Source organism: Peromyscus leucopus, chromosome 10 (assembly GCF_004664715.2).
Source record: "Peromyscus leucopus breed LL Stock chromosome 10, UCI_PerLeu_2.1, whole genome shotgun sequence".
Lineage (NCBI taxonomy): Eukaryota > Metazoa > Chordata > Mammalia > Rodentia > Cricetidae > Peromyscus > Peromyscus leucopus.
In genome coordinates, this window is record NC_051071.1 from 67,830,899 (window position 1) to 67,848,477 (window position 17,579).

General features: G+C 35.8%; 1 protein-coding gene across 30 annotated transcripts in view; it reads left to right on the top strand.

The window, feature by feature from the left end:
- Adgrl3 (adhesion G protein-coupled receptor L3) overlaps positions 1 to 17,579 on the top strand; it is a 744,444-nt gene that overhangs the window by 85,873 nt on the left and 640,992 nt on the right. Inside the window, exon 1 of one of the 30 annotated variants that reach the window (XM_028894545.2) lies at positions 5,721 to 6,721. The exons of the other annotated variants lie outside the window; for them this stretch is intronic. The gene's annotated coding sequence lies outside the window, so the exon portion shown is untranslated. Of the gene's footprint in view, positions 1 to 5,720; positions 6,722 to 17,579 lie in introns of those variants that run through there. 30 annotated transcript variants of the gene reach the window in all.

The following is a 17,579-nucleotide window of genomic DNA, read 5'->3' on the forward strand; positions in this document are numbered from 1 at the left end:
TATGAGCTGTTAAATATATGGCTTGTGATTTTTTTTTACCATCTTGCTTTCATTTCCCCTTCGTCTGTTTCTTTCTTCGTCTCATTCAAGTTCATTTCCATTTAAGCCCATCTCTATGTCCCCATGTATTGTATTAATGTCATTAATCATTTGTCATAACTTGCCTAATCATTTTACTATTTAAAAATTGTGTTTGTGATGTTGCTGGCTATAGCTTTTGAGTATGGTTTGGGGAAAGAAATGAAAGATGGTTTGCTCAAGCAAAAGAAAAAAAAATGACCTTGGGTTTATAGTACTTTATTACAAATTTGCCAGTGGGTATTTTACAAATTAAAAGATTATGACTCTAAATGGTAACTATGGCAGAATTTTTAGCATATGGAAACTTTTTTAAAAATTACATGTTTAGCTTACAAAGTAAATTTGCAACATCTTTATTTATAAATGATTGAGCGTATATACAGGGCTATAGTTTTCATCTGGGTTACTGCTTGGAGCTTTAAGGTAAAACATGTATACAGATATTCATATATATATGAATTAACATATATACATATATTTATTCATATATGTGGATGAGATATGGGAAGAGATATGCACAGTTGTTATGATTTATGGGCAAGCAGAAACAGTTCATGATTTTCCTTATGTTAAACTTAAAGAAATATGTTTTTTGGTGTGTCTCTCTCAAGGGCTTCCTTTGCTTGTTTTCCTTTCCTAGACTCTAATCCTAGGTTAAGGGAGAAAGGAAGCACTGGTCTCCACGTCTTTAAACCCTGATTAAGCACAGCTGCTTTACAGGTCCACTGTACAATCCCACTGTCTGTAATGCCCAGAGCTCTTCTGTGTTACCTGCTCAACAATATGCCCCAGGGGTGGCCATTATGACGGTTACTCATTGTTTTCAGGATAGAAAAAAATAACTTTTTAATTATGTTTGTTTTATCTTGTTCTCGGGGGTTAAACGGTTAGGATTGTTTTGTTTTTCATTTGTTTGTTTGTTTTGTTTTGTTTTTGGCATTATGCTAGAAACCCTTAATTTTTGCAAGACTGTCTTTGTGGCACTCTTATTGCATTTCTGTGAATGTGAATTTATTTAGTGTGGTACTAAATAAAATAGAGAGAGGACGAGTCCTGATACTAGAAACAATTGTAAAAAAATCACTTGCCTTTCCTTGTTACCTTCAGCTTTCATTTTTCCTCTTCCTCCTTATGGACCTCCCCCTTCCCTCTTTCCCTCCCTCCCTCCCTCTTTCCCTCCCCCCTCCCTCTTTCCCTCTCCCCCTTTCCCTCCCCCTCCCTCCTTCCTCCTCTCACTCTCCTCCCCTGCCTTACTTCGTCTTCTAGAGTTCCTTCAAAAGAGAACTGGAGAACAGTGTTTAGTTTGCTCAGGGTCCCTTAAATAACACAACTGGAGCTTAAATATATTAAAATACTTCAATTTGTTTAGCTACGAAGTTAATCTTGTTGGTAAATTGTTGTTTTTTTTTTTTTTTTTTTTTGGTATCTTGGCATTGGAATATGGTGTATTTTTAAAATATGACAAGTTAAAACTTGATTTCTCTTTTTGGCTCAGCCATTAAAACCCATAGAATAGTGTACGTGGTTTACAATGACAGATTTATGCCAATCTTAGGAATCTATTTTTTAATGGAGTTTGAAGCTACCTGCTTAATGGTTTTTCAATAATTAAGATTTTCATCTTGCCATGAAAACTAGTTTCCCTTAGCAAGGATATTTTAAAAGAATTCTTATTTCTTGCAGACACTATAATTTTCTGGGAGCAAATTGTAAATTTTGCTTTTATAGAAATTATTGAAATATCTTAAGATAGTGGTAGAAGTTCATTAAATAATGAGAAAATTTCTGTTTGACCTTAAAGTGGTACCTATGTGTTTGAGGCAAATTAACAAATTAAATATAATTACCCAGCAATTGGGAGACTAGGCTAGCTAGCACGGTGATTCAGTTTAATATTATTTCTTCCCTGTTCATGGAAGCCGTGTGGGGTTCACTACATTCACTGATTTAAAAACATATTGTTTCTTGACATTCTCTGTGACTCCCATAAAAAAAAAAGCAACAAGAATGAAGTTTCAATATTCTTTCTTGCTCATAATTTCTAGATACATAATATGGGGATTGTATTTCAAATTCAGGAAATGCATTGCTTTTTTTTAATTCAATAGTTTTATATACATTTTCTTTTCCTCCTTTTGTTTCCTTCATCTGCATATTACTCTTTCTTCACCACCCACCTTCTCCTTTATTTTTGATAAATAGAACCTCTGTTTGCTTTGGCAATCAAAAACGTTGCAAGCCTGTCTCATTGTATAAGAATAGCACACCAGCAGTAAATGCATTTTGCATGGCGGGTTTATTTAGCAGGCAAGAGACCATGTTCCTTGAACTTGGGTAGGCTACTGCTTTTCACTAAAGTAGAAATTGTTTTGGACTCCCTTCAACTGGGGCTGCTAGGAGAAGGGTGTCCCTTCCTGTATACTGTCTAGGGTAGGTTTTACCGGGAACACCTTGCTCTGTGATGTGTGCCTGAAGTATCCTTCCCCTCTCGGAAACATCTCTCACCCTATCACTAAGATACTTTTATCTCACCAAATAAATAGTTTTAGTTGTAGAACATTTTTAAATGTGCTACTAAAGACCAAGTTAACAAAGACGTTAATTAAAAGGGCACGTGTTTCTTAATGGGATGTCAAAAATAATTTGGATTCTGTGTGGCCCCACAGGCTGCATTCATGATGTCCTGTATGCTTTTAATGCATTTGGTGGACAATTCTTTCTTAATCTGTGGTGGCATTGCTTTCAGGTATCTTGGTATGAGGGCCTGATTTGACATCATTCACTGGCAAGAGTATGGTAGAGTATATGATTGTTTTCTTAGTTACCCAGTGAAGGACTCTCATGACCCATTGATTAGAGTCAGCTCACATAATAATGCTTTGCCCTGATACAGGATGGTAAATATCTGGCTTCTTTATTCTTGAGAGTAGGAGCTGTAAAAGGTATAATGAAAGGATATCTTTGTGGTCAAATAATGTCTTCCACACTGCTTAAAGTAGTCAAGAAATAGCTCCCATTGTTTTGTGTAGAGGCATGAATATAAGAAGGCTCAATTGGAAAATTGTTTCTGAGATCTATTTCTTGGTCTAGTTCTAGAGTTTTTTCATAAACTTTAAGAACAGTGCAGGCACTTTAGTGAGATTTTTTTTTCATGTTTGAAAACTGGCTATTCAAAATTTGCCATTTGAGGATACTTCTTTATCCAAGACACTGGTGAGCAGGAGGGTTGAAAAATAATGCAAAAGTTAAGGAAATATATATATATATATATATATATATATATATACATATATATGTGTGTGCTTATGTATATACACATAAACAAAGTTCCTGATGCCTAGCTATATGAACTATTTTATACAGATGTATAGACTTCAGCATGTACCATATAAGAGGAATCGTACTAATTTAAAACAGCCACATCTTCCTTTCAGTTGCTGGATTTTGAGCTTTTTTCTTTTCATAGGCTCAGATGTATGTTACTGAGCATATATATTCCATGAAAATGTTACTCAGCATAAACCCTCTAAAATATATATGAATTCATCAATGAGAAATATTAACATCCCAGAAATGTTAGCTTATTATATTTCATATCATCTTTTTCTTTTCCCCAATTTATGTTCAATAAGATAATTATAATTTTACCAAACTTCAAAACTGACATAAATAATTTTGTTTGATTGGTCATTTGCAACATTTAGACTATTATATACTATACAGTAGATTATAAGGACATACATTACAGCAATAATTATCTTTACAGCATCACTGTAATTTATACTATAGTGTGGTAGTCATTTAGAGTTATATGACTTTTTCTTATGCCATCAGAATGAGAAATTCTGAGTCAGTTTTTTTTAACCCTTTAGCTAGGAAAATCTTTAAATGTTGACATACAAGGGATTCTCAACTTGAATATTGTCTGTAGTAAGGTTGAGCAAATACTAATCATACAGGTAATTTTTTATTATGCTGTAGGAGACAATGACTGGACCCATACTAGAGCCAACAGTACTTAGGAACTATGTATCTGCAGGTCATATTTTTTCTTCCATTTTTTTTTTTTTTTTTGGATAACTTTCTACAAATTGACTAAGGAATATTGCATGGAATTATTCAGGCTCTTAAAGTATGATAAGATCTCTCAAATTTAGCAATTGTAATGATTTAATATGTAACCCTTGTGAGTGAAATACTTAACTTTTTTTTCTTTTCATAGATAACTGAATCTCACTCTTTAGTTCAGGCTGGGCATGAACTCTGACTCTCTGGCTTTAGCCTCTTGAGTTCTGCGATTACAAGTGTGTAACACCGTATGCAGCTAATAATGGATATTGAATCCCCTTCACTATGAAAGAAGTGTGGTGCAACTTCATGTGCCTATTAAGTAGTCTTTTAAGTACAATATTAAGTATAATATTGTAGGTGGAGGGTTTTGTGGCTGGGTTGGTGTCCAGGTTTCTCTTTCCATAGCCTGCAGAGTACTCTGGGGTCAAGGCTCCATGCAAGCACCAGCTTGAGCTCTCTATTTCCAATGAGTTGTGTAAATGTTGTCTTCAACAATGGGGCCCTGCTGTCAGTTTTAAGACAGTGATCTTCTGTCCACGCATGAGCCTGGATTGTTTAGGGATCTCCATGGGAATCCCTAGTGCAAGAACTTCACCAACAACTCTACCAAATGCAACCCTAGCTCACTACTGGAAGTCTTGCCTGGCTACCAAGGATGGCCAGTTCAGACTCTGTATCCTCTATTACTAGGAGCCTTCACTGGGCTCACCCTCATAGATTTCAGAGAGTTTCCACTGAATTAGGTTTCCACATCACCCCTCAAAAGTCCTCCAATTCCAGCTGTCTCTCCCAATACTGTCTCTCTCCACTCCCTGATCTCTCCCACTCATGTCTCCATCTACCCCCAGTCCACCTACATTCCCTTTCCCAAAGAGATCTGTGGATTGTAGCTTTATTATCATTTACTTAACAGTTACTCTTCACTTATAAGTGAATACATACCATAGTTGTCTTTCTAGGTCTGGGTTACTTCACTCAGAATGATTTTTTTTCTTCTAGTTACATCCATTTGCCTGATATCTTTTAAATAACTGTGGCCACTAGTGAAAATATTGATCATGATGGGAAGGAGACATTAGAAATTGGAGAAAGAAAATAGTACCCATGTATTTATGATTCCTTACAGATAGGAACTTTACTATATTTATTTAGTTTTGAAGACTCTTTACTATTTTTAGTTTATTTTTGGAGGTTTGGTACTTTATTTTAGTAAGTATGCATACACAGGTTGAGTAAATGACTCAATAGTTTAATCACAGGTTCAGACTAATACAGTCTCTTAGTAAGATACCAATTTGTTATCGTGTTGTTTTAAGTATTTCAAAATGACTATTACTGAAGCAGAAATATAAAAATGGATATTCTATCTGATGAGAATGGTATATTTTAAAACTAGGGGAAGATTTTTAAATATGTTACATCTCATCTGCATTCTTAAGTATAGCTCATAACGTTTTATAACACGATGACTTTTTGCTTGTTAGGGATATACTTCTTTTTTGTTGAAGGTATCACATGTCTTTTCTTTTTCAGTTGGGGTATTTTAGATAATACAGGAATACTGCTTTTTTCAGTATTTATTGTTTAGCCTGAAGTTTATAGGGTAGAAAATATAGCCCTAATTAATACTGAAGTCAACATGAGGCTCAATAGACAAAATAGGTTTAACTTATAGCGAGCCTAGAATTATTTCATAATTAAAACCACCTAGAGCTTTATTGAAACATACTCATTTTTCATCAGGGAGAAAGCAAGTAAATTAAACCACATCTGTTTATTTTGTTAATAAAGCATTCTAAATTTGACTGTGAAAGGAAATATAGTAACATTAAACAAACCGGAAGTTTCGACGCTACAGTGGTGAGGCTAGTCACGTTAATTATAGCTTATATGGAAAATACTGCCAGTGTCTGGAAATCAGCACATTGTTCAGATGGATAGCCAGCTTGCACATGTATGTAATTATCTTGTTTGTGTTAAAACATGTTGGTGTGTACATGTATTCATAATTTGTATCTTTTGTAGCTGCTCCTTTTAAAACTGTCTACAATACAGTCCTTCATGACTGTGCTATACAGCTTATGGTTTTATTGGAGCGAATAGTATAAATGGCAGAGATAATGCCTGGGGCCTTTTCTTTGTCAATACTAAAGTTACAGACCTGGAGTCAAAGGGAGAAAATCTCCAAAGCCATGAGGTAGCTGGAAGGCAGAAACTAAACTAGTTTATGAAAGTGGAGGTCTTTTTATGTCTCTTTCATACCTGCTCTCAGAAAGCTCCTGTTTCTTCAGATTGCACCATTTTGTGGGGCCAATGGTGCGTTCTTGACCAGCTAAGAGTCGTTTTAACCAAATGTGTTCCTGAGTGACTTGGCTTTATCTTCTGACTAGTAGTTTTCCTAAGGTTTCAGTTTCAGTTTGAAGTCCTGAAAAATGAGGTAAGGAGACATGTTAGAGACTGTCAGGTAAATCATCTTCTTTGCTTCCTATGTCTCAGCCCCCACCTACTGCTAGTCATCCAACACTGGATACTTGCCTCAGATGAACGGAGCTGAGTGAGAGCAGTGCTGGTGAGCTTCTGAGAGACATACTACACAGCTAGTAGAGGTCCTGTGAAGGGGAAGAAATAGAAGGTAAACTCAAGTGCTGGCTATCATGATATCAAGAGCCATGAGCTAACTTGCCAAAGGAAGGTATGGATATCAGAGTGGGCATGATGGGTGTATTTCCCTTTGCGTTTTTAATTTTCAACCAGTCTTACCTGGCATGTTAATAGAGACTTCCATGAAACGTAACTTCTGAATAGTTATTTTTTTAATGAAATATAATTTCCAAGGAAAGCTTTTAAAATATTTTACCTGAAAGCTCCATAATTTCAAAGAATTTGCATAGGTAATTTTAAAGTTTACTTATTTGTCCCCCAAATGGTATTAAAAATATTTCTTCTCCTGTAAATGAAAATAGATAAACATTAGAGTCACTCACAGTGCAGATTTATGATTCATTTTAATTATTATTATGTTTATATTTATGCTGGATATATACTCAGCAAGTGCTTTACTTTTGTGTTCCACATGAGAACTAGATTAGCTGGGGAGAAATTAATAAATTCAGAAGCAAATGTTCTGGATAGTGGTGTATTTGTTAAAAATACAGATGAAAGTAAAATACATACATACATACATATATATATATATATATCCATATGTTTATAAACCCACCTTTTAATACACTGACCTAATAACAACTCTGCTGACAAAAAATTCTTATCTGGCAAGAAGTAGGCATTGATGAAGGCTCAGTCAACATAGGATTAATTCTGTATCACTTATTTGACGAACGTATGTACGTGTGTGTGTGTGTGTGTGTGTGTGTGTGTGTGTGTATGTGTGTGTGTGTGTGTATGGATGACTTGTGTTTGAAGGCTTTAGGTTGATTTCAGTATTTTCCTATTGACCCTCTCCAGGCTTTATATTGAGAAAAGGTCTGAACCCAGAGCTTATGGTTTACGAAATCTGGCTAGCCATCGTGCTCCTGGGATCTCTGCCTGCACCTCATGTTCCCCTCCTCTACTTGTCCCACCCTGGAATTATAGACAGGCTCTTACACCACACCCCCACAAGTATGCTGGGGGTCAAGTGTCTTATCCATTGAGTCATCACTCCAGCCCCAGGATTAATATAAATCCCAGCCTTGACCTTCCTAGTTGTGTTGACCAACTCAGATATCTACATCTCTCTCTGACAGTTTTTCCACTTTATAGATGGGGGAAATGCCTACCATTATTTTTAAAGGATAAAATAAGGCATTAATTTAAAAGCTTATACACAGCCCCTAGAACATATATAATTATCCATTCCTACGTGAAAACTATAGCCACATTTTAACATACCTGACTTAAGATACAGTATGAAAATCAACAGTGTAGAAGTTCAATCAACATTACTTTCCTTAATGTTAAGTAAAATAATGTGTCAGCAGCTTCCATGTTTATGAGATGTAGTTCATAGGTATCATGTAGAATTCCTTTTTTTTTTTTTTTTACAGGTATCTTGTCTGCTGAGTATGGAAGTGGGAAGTATTTCTCTTCATTTTCTGTAGAACTATTATTTGGATTTTTCAGCCCTTGTTCCATGTTAGCAGTTATCTCGGTCTAAGCTGCTTTTAGTTTTCAAATCCAATTTCATACATAGTTAATAAAAACAAAATCAAATCTAAAACTAACATAAAAATACTGAACTTTTTAAAATAACCAAACAGGTTAGTAATTCCCATTTTTAAAAGACATTAAGAAATTTTATACTTCACCAAAGTTTCTGTGGCACTATTCTTTTCTGCTTATGTACTTCCTAATGGAGCTTGAGATAAATACGAATTTCAATACAGACTTGATAGCATTGTCTTTGACACACATGTTATCTATAAATCTTTTGGCAGATATTGTGTTTTTTAAGTTTAAATTTCTGTGATTTGATACATAGGCAAAGCTAGTTGAACCAGTACTATTGTTTTGTTGCGTTTTTCTTCCCTGTTGCTGTGGTCAATTGAGTGTTCAGAGAGACTCATGCCGGAGTATAATGGAGAAAGCTCAGAACCAGAGCATGAGAGTTTGAGAGTCACAGGAAATGAAACAGAAGGCTGAGTGACTCAGAACAAATCTCTAAGTTAGCTGAAAGATTGCAATTGGAAACAAAGACAAATTCATTGTGTTTTCCTGCTGGGTAATGTCTGCAAACCTAGGCTTGGGGGAACTCAGATACCCCCCTGTGCCTTTCAGCAGATTTGTGAGTTCAGTAGATCTATGAAGTACAGATCAGCCATTGGGAGTTAATGTCTTCCCTTATATTTAGATATATACATTGCTTAAGGATTTAAAATACATCCACTGTAAGGATGAGAGATACTGGATTAGAATTAAAGGATTTACTTGGTCTTCTTTTCCCACAAAACCAACATTACTTCATGTCAAAACACAGTGTGTTCCCAAAGTGTAAATAGCAAAAAGCTTTACTTGAAAATTTAGAAATGAAGACTCTCATATTTTTAAAATATATTATCATTGTAAGAAGTAATTTTGTATATGTTTATTTTCAGAACTCAGCAGCTTAACATTGTGTAAAACATGGCCAGCCATGTTTATAAACTATTACTTTTTGAAAGTAGCATTAGTCATAATTTATATTCCTACTTTTTAACTCATCATTTTAAAGTTATATCTGTGTAACTCCCGTGATCCTCAAGTGAGTATAAATAACATGAAAATTGTAGATCAGTTTCCAACACATTAATTTATAAAAACATTTTTAATAGACAGTAAACATTTTCCATGCTTGATATGGACTATTGTATATTTTGATGGCACAATTTATTTATTTATTTATTTATTTATTTTTGGTTTTTCGAGACAGGGTTTCTCTGTGTAGCTTTGCGCCTTTCCTGGAACTCACTTGGTAGCCCAGGCTGGCCTCGAACTCACAGAGATTCGCCTGCCTCTGCCTCCCGAGTGCTGGGATTAAAGGCGTGCGCCACCACCGCCCGGCTGGCACAATTTATTAAGCATTCTATTCCTTGGGTTAAATGGGTGAACTCATACCAGTTACATTAAAAATTGTTATTGAATAGATCTCCAAAATGTTTCTGGGTGAAAAAAATTTTTTTAATGTTATCCATTGATCTGGGTTTTATGGTTTAGTTTACCAGTAGTCATCATGGTCTGAAAATATGAATGAAAATTCTAAAGATAGGCACTTCATATATTTAATATTTTAAAAAATGGTTTTGAATTTACAGATATGCTGAAACAGTCGCACCAGGTTTACCTCCAAGGCTCCCTCAAGCTTGAGTTTGCAGACATTCTGCAGGAAAAGTCAATGGATTGTTTTCTTCAATTCATATATATATATATATATATATATATATATTTTTTTTTTTTTTGGTTTTTCAAGACAGGGTTTCTCTGTGTAGCTTTGCTTTGCGCCTTTCCTGGGACTCACTTGGTAGTCCAGACTGGCCTCGAACTCACAGAGATCCGCCTGCCTCTGCCTCCCGAGTGCTGGGATTAAAGGCGTGCGCCACCACTGCCCGGCTCTCCAATTCATATATTTTAAATTGGATAGTTTTTTCTTTTTTCTTCATCTCCCTATAGTCAACCATGTTCTGAAAATATGAATGAAAATTCATATGTTTTAAGTCATTTTCTTTTTTAAGATTATTCTTACTTTTACCTACTAGTATATATGTGTGTTTCTGTCTTCCACTGCATATTGGTGACCAGAAGGGGATTTATAGGTAGTTGTGAGTCATCCGAATTAGGTGCTATGACCCGCACTTGGGTACTATGGAAGAGCAGTAATCTCTCTTAAGCAAAGAACCATCTGTCCAGCTCAACTCAAGTATTTTAAGTTGCACACTATTCTGGATAATATAGGGTAGTTGCATGCTCTGTCTCACCTAGCATCCCTGCCAGTTAGGGACCCCAGCCTTGTAGGTTGTCTTACAAGGATGGAGGTACTACAGTAATCATATTCTAGTTCATTTTACTTCCTGATGTCCCAATTATGAACATGCTTACAATTTAAACATGGTAAAGAGAAGCCATAAAATGTTTTCTAACAGTAAAATGGTGAATGTTTTAGGCTTAATGAGGAACGAAGACTATTTACTGAAGTTGCTAAGATGTATGGGAAGAATCATTTCTCTGTCCATGAAGTTCTGAAGGAGGAAAATAAACGTGAAATGTGTGGTAGATTTGTGCTCTCCCCTCTTGTAGCACAAGTTGACTCCATAGCATGTGGTCCTTAATTCATTGGAAAAGGCATTAAAGTTTGGGTCTAAAGAGCTGAACAGGACATGTGTCTGCTCAACATACAAGAAAACATTATGTCTGCATGAAAGACTCCATGCAGGATACTCTCAAAAAAGTGATATCAAGTCACTACAGCAAGTAAGGGATAGTTCAACTGGTTCACAGATCACCTCGGACTGAAAAATGTAAAATTTACTGCGGAAGCTGAGTCTCCTCATAAAGAACCCGTTAAAAATAAAAGACATACAAGAAGAATCTGATTGAGGCCACAGGGTATGACCCAGAGCAAGCCTTGAACTGCATTGGAACTGGGCCGTTAATGGAAGAAGATGCCTAAGAGAAATCTGTATCCACCAAGTACACAATAGGTAGCAGGACATGAACATGGAAGGCACGTTTAACACAGGTAGTATGAGTTAGCTTGTGAGGACTTATGATAAAGTCAGGCATATGTTAATGCACAGTCTCACACACTGAAAAGTAACCCAAATTAAAGAAAAGCAGAACAATTGTTTGCCTGTGTTCAGGCAACATGATGACGAAGTAGAGTCATCCTGTTTATGAAACGGTATACCTGAACTGAGAAAGTAATTGAAAGTGGAGGAATTTGAATTCAAATTCTTATTATTAGTAGATCCTTAACCTGGCCATTATGAATCTGATTGCTCTGGAAATGAAAAAAAAAAACAAAACAAAACAAACAAAAAAAAAAACATAACCTCTTCGTTTTAGTCCCTTAACTGGGGGCATAATTCAGAATGTTCATGGCACAGACACTTAGTGTTCAAACATATTCAGTAGGCAAGTGATGTATTCTGAATCTGGGCAGAGTGTCGTCCTGGAGATCATTTTCTACTGCTGAGGAGGTAGCATCCTGCAGAACAGCAATGGGTAAATTAAAACCATAAACTGTCAATGTTTGCTGAAGAAATTTAAGGAGCAAAGTTGTAGATGATTTTTGATGCTTCTGATGTTTCATGAGGAAGTGAGGATAATCATTTTTGTAGAATCAACGGGTGGGGAAAGATTTGCATGTTGAACAAATGGAAGAATATGTTGGAGGTCATTGGAAGAATTTCATAAATCATGGAAGATAAAGAAAATGGTCAAGGAACTGAAATCCACTAGCACAATGAAACCAGCCTGCCCATCTGCCTTCTTTTCCACCTTCCTTCTCTGCTTCCTTCCTTTCTTATCTACTGTGTAACTGAGGCTGGCCTGGAGCTCAAAGTCCTTCAGCCTCAACCTCCTGAGTGCTGCAATTATAGGTGTGTGCCACCATGCCCAGCTTGTGGAAGTAATTCTAATTGTGCAGATGTTAAAGGACTCAATTAGGAGTATAGTCCTTGGATCTCATTCAGAATGAAAATCACCTGTGCTACCAGAAATTTTAATGTCCCTTTGGGACCACCAGATGATACTGGGGGATCTCTGGGTCATCATTTGGGTTTCTCAATACAACTAATAAAAGAATTTAAGAATAGACTGAAATGGAAGGTAAAAGACAATTTTCTTAGCATTTAAAAAAAATAAAGAACACACGAACTATAAATCTCAGCAGCTGCTTGGACGAAGAGTGTAGGAAAAAGCAATGCCACTTGGGTTACACAAGGTTAAAGGTCAAACACATGAAAGAAAAGTAGGCAGCTGGCAGGCGACAGAACTTAAGAGAAAGAGTAAGGTAGCCAGAAGTGTCAGAGAAAGCATGTTTAGGTTCTGGCTAGCATCCCTAAAAACTAAAAGGAAAACAGAAGCAGGAAGTTTCCCCTTGCTGAGCCAGGACACAGAGTAGGGTGAACAGACCCAATTAACCTTATGACAATTTCCTGGTAGCGTATAGGGACTGGATCCTAGGCTAGGAATCCTGGGAAGGAAATGTATGTTATCTCGTAAAATAATTATTCTTGGCATGGCTTAAAGTGAGGCCACCTTCCTGGGCATGATACCTCAGGAAAGTGGTGGGTTTGATCCAGATGGAATATGAGGTCTCTACCCAGAACAGAAACTGTTCTTCTCTTGGTGGACTTGTCACTGGATCAGGATTATAACCTCTTCCACAACACTTTGATGAGATATAAAGAAAAACAAAAAACTTCTGAATCCAACATTCTTCCAAAAGCTTTGGAAATAAGACTTCCCCTGTTGAGGGTGCTCTGAGTATGATTCCAACTACTAACCTTGTCTGCTTCTGATGTCTAGCCACCAGCATCTTCATTTTCCATCATCTCAGAGCAGATGATATCTCCTATTAGTTCAATAACCAGTCTAACTCTGTACCACTTCACTATGTAATTCCTGACTTCCTCTCATGTAGACATTGTACCATATCATCACAAGAAGAATAAGGTGTTACAAGATATCTGACATAGATCACATTTCCATAATATTTATATGGTACAGATAATTGGAACTAATTGATTTATAAAACTGTCATATTCATATTATAATGCATGAGGAAAAAATACAGTGCATATGCAAAATCTGGTTGCTGCTATGTACAGCCATTCATTAAGGAGTTGGAAGTCAGATTATTATACAAACTTAGGAAAATGAGAACTCTAAGAAATGAAGTTTATCCCTCTGAATAGGTGAGACAGTTGATTGGCTTGATCTGTTTGGGAGGCATCCAGGCAGTGGGACCCGGTCCTGTGCTCAGTGCATGAGCTGGCTGTTTGAAACCTGGGGCTTATACAGGGACGCTTGGCTCAGCCTGGGAGGAGGGGACTGGATCTGCCTGGACTGAATCTACTAGGTTGATCTCAATCCTCAGGGGAGGCTTTGCCCTGGAGGAGGGAAGTGGGAATGGGGGGTAGGCTGGGGGGAAGGGGAGGGGGGAGGGAGGGGGGAGAACAAGGGAATCCGTGGCTGATATGTAGAACTAAATTATATGATAAAATAAAATAAAATAAAAAGAAATTAAGTCTATTAATGGCAGTGGTAAAATTTTACCTCAGTTTTAGCTTTTAACTTGAATGTAAACAGTTCCTATTCCTACCCCCAAACATTTGTCTTTCTGTTTTTTGCTTGAGTCGTTGTCCTTTCAGTAAGGTGACAGAGTAAAGGTTAATAGAAGGAGGGCTTTTGAATGAGACAGAACTCTTAAATTCTTAACCAGTTTTTGTAGTACTTTAGTTGTTACCCCACTGCTTCATTTCCGATGTGAGGTTTACTGCAGGTTCCCTCTGGAATGGAAATTGAACTACTATTACTATCCTCTCACACCTACTGCTGTTCCTGGGCTTTCTTGGGGTGCGTTCATCCACCATGCTCCCTTACTCTGCATTTCAACTTCAGTCTTAAAAATAGTCACTTTAAGTAAAAAGAAACTGAGCTATCAGAAGATTTGCTTCCTCAACACTGTGCAGCTTGTGTACATGACAGCCAGAGATTGTAATTAATTTTTCTTTCTTCAATTATTTGGGGTAATTTTGGTACAAATTCATTGAAGTAATAGTTTAATAATGGAATATTTCAAAATAATGATTAAACTGTCTTTGCAAAACTTAGGTAAAATTTTCTTATGCTTTCAAAAATGAAGATATTAGTGCCGTGAGACTAGGATATTATTGAAAGGAGTGAAGATCAGATCATTTCCATTTATTCCCTGTTACCAGTCTGCATTTGTGGTCCTCCTACTTGGGCACACAAGCTGCTTGCTCAACTCTGCTTGTAGAGCTAACCCTTAATTCATCTGTATCCTGTTTTTGAATCATTTCATTAAACAAAAGCTTTTGAGTCTTCTTTTGTTGCTGAGAACAAATGGTTAGATTTTCGAAACTGTGGCTACTTTTGTTATTCACAAATTCCAGAGCCTTTCAAAATTTATCATTCCCATTCTCTGCTCTGCACACAATCAGTCATTATGTCAGCAGCTGCCCAGGGAGCCTCAATGCAATCCATTCAGCCAAATAATAACCATCAGGGCAACCATTTCCACATTAGAAATAATAAGAAAATCAAGTCCTTAAATTGCAGAGTCTTTTATTTCTGTAGTTAAAAATTAATTACTCATATTTAGTAAAAGTCCCATTATATGCTTTGGCAGGTAGGAAATGCAGTATCTGGGTTGGAAATTAAGTTGATTCGATTGATATGTTTTAATAATAGGGAAGGTTATAAAAGGTCCCATTTCCAAGTAAATGACTGCAAATGATTTATTAGAGGCCACCGTGACTTAATCACATGTCACTTTTTTTTTGTAGTTTAGTGACTGGGCAATCAAAATTGCGATCCTTTGAATAGCTATAAATTATGAAAGATTATTAATACATAGAGGCAATAAGAATTTTACTTTTGTATATTCAAGATAATAAGCAGACTTAGTATTAAATAAGTAGTCTTTAATTATATGATGTACCTGTGAGTACAATGGAACATAATTTTCTTAGTTTGTGGCTTGTCTTGCCCACTCTTCTGGCAGGAATCTGTTCCCTATCTTTCCTGTCTCTCTTTTGAGATGTTTCAGTTCTATCATTCTAGAGTATATTACAATAAAAACATAAAAATTGTTAGTTTTCACTTGCATATCTCACTGTGAAGCTGTCTCATGGGTACACATTCATGAAATTCCATTGTGTGATGCCAGGTTCTCACTATTCTCTGTTGCTGAACTTCCTGTGCTCTATTAATGCTTCAGGTGAAGGCCTATGCTTCTGTCACCATACTCAGTTAATCAATTCAGTTCTTACTCTGAAAACAAAACTAATGAGATCTACTGCTGACCCCATGATTACTTTGATGGCAGTGCGCTTTATATCACCAATGGAATTGGTGGCACCAATCTACAGAGTGTGCCCAACTTCTGCTTATCACTTGACTCTTGTTAGTTTGTTTGTTATTGTTTTTACTGGTTTTCCTTCCCAGAATCAGTTTCAACTTGAACATATGAACAATTCATACAAATTTTAATTCAGTTTGGGTTACATGAAAAATATGTACTTTTCTTTGGTGACTTGACAACTTATTTAATATCAATAAACATATCACTGCATATATATGTATAATTTATCTATCTATCTATCTATCATCTATCCATCTATCTATCTAGACAGTTATTGAAAGAATCTAGGTAACATTTAAAAAGTAATGCCTTGTATTTTCTCAATTATTGGCAAAACTCAATAATTGAAACTTTATAGTTCATTAGTAATTTCAAAACAATAAAGGATATTTCTTAAAAGATTACTGTGGAAATGTAATTTTTATGGCAGAATAATTATAGGCTACCCATTATTCTTATCTGTCAAGTACTCATGTATTGTCTCTTTTAATCATCAGATATTAGGATCTTCTTTTTCGGTAGGCAAGCAATCATAGCATGCTGAAGAGTGAGTATGTTATAGATTTATAAGTACTATCAAATAACACATTACTAATAGATAGTTCTCATAATTTTGCTCATATTTATTTTATTGAAATGTGACTATTAAAATTCATGTTCACTGTGTTGCTCATGTGAATGTATTATGTATTACATATATAGATATACATACATATATAATAGCAGTATTTATCTTCATGTAACTCCAAGTTTCTAATGTTAATGGCTTTCATCCAGTGTTTTAGCACAAATATTTCTAAAGAGTTACTAGGGTTTTTCAAATACTTTAAAATCTGCCGAAAAATTACATATACTAGAAATGCACAAATCTTCCAAACAAATGCGATACAGGATTAATATGAAACTGGAACAGGCTTGGGTAATGAATGCCAACTTTAATGTACAATCTATTTTTGAATAAATCATACAGGAAAATTGCGGAGTGTGTAAATTACATAGCCATCATAAATCAATACCCTTTAGATTGCTCTCCTTCAGATAAAGAGTAGCACTACAGAGGCCATGTCTTACTTGCAAGTGAGTGAGAAAAAGCAGTTAAAGTCAGAGGGGAACACCCATTAAGGAAAGGAAATGCTCAGAAAATTATTATAAAAGTTGAGTATACAAATTGCATGTCCCTGGGTAGTGGTTATCTTACAATCTTACACAGAGGTCATGAGTGGATGAGATGGCTTTGTGCTGGTTTATACCATATGACTCTTGTAGGGCTAAGTTAAGAGGCTTGAACTATGCCTGTAAATGTCACTAATGCTTAAGAATGAGTTCTCAAAAATCCCAGCATAGTTAAATTGATTTCCTAATGAAGATTTTGAACTTATCAGTGTAGTGAAGGAGCATTTTCTCTGTTATAATTTCAGTGTCCTGAAAAATGTCCCCCTGGAAAAATAATTATCATCTCTTTAAAAAGAAAGTTTCTTTATGGAGAATCATTTCATTAAGAATACTAAAATTACCATGAAATCCAGTTTCCATTTGTACAAACTAAACGAAGAGACATTATCCAGCAATAAGGAGATTGTGCAAATCACAGATTTTGAAAATATTATCTATACTGGCAATATAAGTTTTATGAAGAGATGTGAACATATTAAAAAAAAAACCTTTTTTACAGGATCTTATTAACTGCCAGGAAGTTTTGCCAAACAGATTTTAAGGGGGGAAATCAGGCTATCCTAACTGTCCAAATGTTTTCTCCTGTTTCCAACAAGCAGCTGCTGGGAGTCCCTGCCAGTAGTAAACCTTTCAGGCAGAATGTGAGCAGCTGCCAATCTTGTGTCAATAT